The following is a 4,797-nucleotide window of genomic DNA, read 5'->3' on the forward strand; positions in this document are numbered from 1 at the left end:
AATGTGTGCCTGCCTGTTCTATTCAACCTTATTGTTCTTTATATCATATGTGATTATTTGCGGTTAATGTATTTTGGCTTGTCCTTTGTTTTGTTCCCCCCTTTCTGATAGTAGGTTGAACATGCTTACAGTATTTCTTGTTTGGCTATTTGTAATGGTTTCATTTATTCTGGTTCTTGGGGTAAGAGTTTGAAAGTGTGGAGAACTTCTGATTTGAAGTGTTTAGAGTCAATTAAGGCTCATGACACTGGTTTTGTTTGTTGTAATACTAGATCTCCTATGCCAGAACGAGTTACTTTTTGCCTTTCATTTGAGCCCATTGACATTGTTGTTTTCTGTGTCTCTCTTTTGGAAACACCAGATACATCCTCCATTAGGTCATTCTTGATATTATATATACATCTCAATGTCTGATAAATCTGTCATGAAAAAGTGCTCGTTGTTCCATTTGAATAGATGAGAACAAGAGTATTATGTATTGTCAGTACATACTTGTTCTTACCCAAAGTATATAGATAAAGGTTGTTTTGGGTTTTGCACGAACATTGTAACAATGATCCTTCCAGTGATATAGAGTTTATAAAAAAACTACATAAATATCACAATGTGTATGGACAAATAGACTTTCTATTCCATAATGCCAAGAGGTTTCCTCATATATAGACTGAAATAGGATTCAATGACTTCAAATCCCCCACACGAATAGATCTAAAATACTACTATATGCTCGAAGAATTTCACGCTCACTTGTGCAACATGCTTTTCTTTGTCAACTTTGTTTTCTTTGGAGATGCATTCAATTACAACATTCAATAAGAAACTGATCAGTGAGTATCAGAATTTGTAATGCAAATTGCTGATGCACTGATTAGTGAAAAAGGCACACTAACCTTCTGTTTTACCAAAGCTTCATAGTCGATCCTATCTTTTCACTTGCTATTCAAAAGTTGAATTGGTCGGTTTCTAACATATTTCCCTGGAACCAGAATAATGTGTACCTCATCAATTAGAAATTCGAGCTATATGTGTCTGGTAGTGTGCTGCGGGTTAAATAACTTACACAACAACGCATGCTTCCAGTTAGCAAAAAAAGCCTAAGAGAATCACTCTGCTCAAATACTCACTAAAGATCCCCTCTCTTATTTTTCTTTACCTAATTTGACTTGGTGCTGGTCATCCAGTTAGTCTTCTCGCGTGGAGAGAATGTAAGCAAATCTTACCCTACCTTTGTGTGGGGTAGAGTCGTAGAGATGTTGTTTCTTGTACACCCTCAAATCAAAAAACATGGTGCTGACAAAATCATGTGTAACAATTAAAAGAATCCACTATTGGAAAACATAAAATATTCTAAAGAACTTACCCTGGCCATGTTAAAGGAATGAAATCTTGAAAATTCTTTTGTTTAAACATCATCATTCATCTCATTCCCAAGGTTGCCACAGGATAGACGAAAATCATCTGCATGACCCCAATAATCAACTTAGTCAACTGTGTAATAGAACTGAGTCAACTAACAACCATCTTATAACAAAAACAGAAGAAGACAAGACTATAAAAAAACATGTAACATGGTAGATCAATATGAGGTCATGTAATCACAATGCGATTAGTTTTTTTTTTTTAATTTGTACTACTTAACTTGTAATTTACATCGATTGAAAATAATAACATTTTTCAATCTTGAGAATGGTGCTTGTGGCAGTTTTAACTGTTGCACAATGTGTTGTTAGCTCGAGATGGAAGTTGTGAAGGTTTAAGTGTTCTAATTGTTTGAGGTTTTTGATTATCTTACTTTCGTTACTTCTTTATGTAATGAATGTGTTGTAATGCTCTTATTCAGTGTTCTTTTTATTTTATTGCAGCATTTGGACTCAATATTCTACTACATGAGGAAGAAGGCAAAATATGAACCTAATATTGTTGTGAATTTCACTACAACTGATTTGGTATTTAGAAACAAGATTGATGCTCTTTATCAAAATTTTGTGGAAAATGGGAAAGATTTTTATACCATCCCCAAGAAACATGAGGTTGAGGAGTATATCAGAGGCTTCTATTATGATGCAAACATACTGTGGAACAAGGTTAACTATGTGTTATTTCCAATTTATGTTCCACAAGAAAAATCTGAGCTTGGATACTGGATTTTGGGAGTTTTTGACTTTACTGATTGGTGCATTTATGTATACGAATCCCAACCGTATTGGCGTAGTGATAAAGTTGTTCAAAAAGTGATGTTACCTTACCAAACACTGATACTGTATTTTCTGTAAAAGGTCAATTTCTATCTTGAGAAGGGCATTGACAAATCTGAAAATAACACTTTGCTGATTAAAATGATTGATGAGCTGCCACAACAAACTCAATGGTATCTTATTGCATTTATTTTTTAAATGTTCATTTCACTTCTTTTTTTGTTGTTTTCATATATTCATGTAATATATTTATTTTGTATCACAGTGATTGTGGAGCATTTGTTTGTGCGTTTGCTGAATATGTCATTCATGGTAGAAATATTCCTAAAGAGATTGACATTGGTTATGTTCGCATGAGGTATGGAGCTTTGTTGTGGGATTATGGAAAGAGAAAACTACAAGCTGGTACAAAAGACAACACTACAGAAAAAGTTGGTGGATAATTTGGAAAGGAAAAGAGGAAGAGGATGCACCAGGAGGAGTAGTTTAGTTTTGTAGTTATTGAAAATCACTGCACATGAAGCATTTTTAGCTATTTTTATGCGATTATGTAAAGTTTAAACAATCTTTTAAAATTGAATCGGCTATTTTTGATGTGATAACGTAAAGTATACAATGTAGAATCGCTACTGATTCATTTGTTAGTATCTTTATATATTTATGTTTTATTATCGAAGAATATTTTTTTCTTCTCCTTGTGGAAAGTCTTGCCCTGAGGAAAGAGTTATTGAGTATCTTCTAAATTAGTAAACAATATGGCAGGGCCAATTCATGCCTATGAGGTATAACTTATTCCTATGGGGGCTGTCTTATCATTAATTATGTGCGACTGCTACATGAGTAGTTTGATCATTATGAACTTTTCAATCACATTTGTCCTCAATTAAATGACATAAAATAAGAAACCGTTTAGACCTTGTAATCTAAGCGTCATCTACTCCTCCTCAGTTGTTGGTTCTCTACTTTTATTTATTTGGTTAGATGTTTGGTTTGTTGATTGGTATCATATTTTTTTCTACTCTTAATTGAATACTCTCCTATGTTTTTCTTTTGGTAAATTTTAATAGTTATTGCTTTTGTTCTTGGTTTATAGTATTTTAGTTTTTGGTCTAGAAGATTGATTCTCATGTGGTTGTAAGATTGTAATATTCCTATAAACATATTTTGTATAGTAGGGAAAGAATGTTCTTTAAAAAATTGTGAGTTGAACCACCTTTGATATTTAAGTCTTGCCTCTAGGGCAAGAGTTATAGATCATCTGCCAGATCATTATAGACTATGCTAATGTCAACTCTTTCCCATGGGGCATAACTTGTTCCTTTGGGGTCTAAAAATCTTGCCTCTTGGGCAAGACTTATAAATTATCTACCAAATCATTACATATTAATCTAGTATCAACGCTTGCCCATGGGGCATAACTTATTCGTTTGTTGTATTAATTTTTGCCTCTAGGGCACAAGCGGTAGACATTTGCCACGTTATTACACACTAAGCTAGTGTAAAATCTTTCCCATAGGGCATAACTTGTTTCTTTGGGGCTAAAGTCTTGCCTCTAGGGCGAGTTTTGTAGATCATCTGCCAAATAATTACAGAATAAGCTAGTGTCAATTCTTGCCCATGGGGCATAACTTGTTCTGCATCTTTCCTTCAAGGCAAATTTTAAAGTGTATCCCATGAAATTATTTACATCACATCTCTTGGGGGTGTGGTCCTTCCCTGAATCCTGTTAATATAACATATTTTTACACATCAATATATAAAAAATCTAACATGCTAAGTAATTTTTATGAATAATCAATAAGAAGGTATTGAGTTAAATACTTCACCACAAGTTAAAACTTTAAATAAATAAGAAGACATTCGTGATTGAAAGTCAAAAGTACTTGTAACTAACTAAAATAGCGAATCAAAGAATCCTATTATAACTGCTATTTTGATCCAACTTCTCGGATAAAAAGTAAAACTAAAGATTTTTTTTATTTTTCTTTCTGTGTCTTCTTACATATGGATGAAGGATAGGAGTGTAGTGACAATTTGATCTGTTGTGCCCGGTTGTTTTGCATCTCAAACATCTGTAGTTATTTCTTGAAGATTCGGTTCTGGAAGGATATCTAGCTGTTTATCTTTTCCCAAGCAGAACCTTGGTATCTGAGGGTTTTGTGATCAGATCCTTTATGCTATCTGGAACAATCCATGATGTTGTGCTTCAACTGGTAGGATTTCTCCTTGGTATGTTTGTAGCCAAGATTGTCTTGAGAACCAATAAGAACAATAGCTAGACTTGTTCAAATGTTTACTGTTTATCGCTACAATTGCATGGGTGCATCGCATCTCAACTGTTTGAAATACCAAGCATTGACAAGTCCTATTCTTTAAGTCTACAATATATTCAACTCCTTCTCTTACAACAAATCTTGTTGCATCAATGGGGTCTACCTATAGATAAAATGATAAATAAATGACAACTTATATTTATTGTAATCTTGAAATCTATAGGATATGATTAAGAAAAGAGAAGAGAAGAGTGATTTAGTCATCTATTTACAGGAGCAGACCAATTATACAGAGCTTCAGCAATCAAATAGATAAAGCATAAAATCAT

This window comes from Capsicum annuum, chromosome 10 (genome assembly GCF_002878395.1).
Source record: "Capsicum annuum cultivar UCD-10X-F1 chromosome 10, UCD10Xv1.1, whole genome shotgun sequence".
In the NCBI taxonomy this organism is placed as follows: domain Eukaryota; kingdom Viridiplantae; phylum Streptophyta; class Magnoliopsida; order Solanales; family Solanaceae; genus Capsicum; species Capsicum annuum.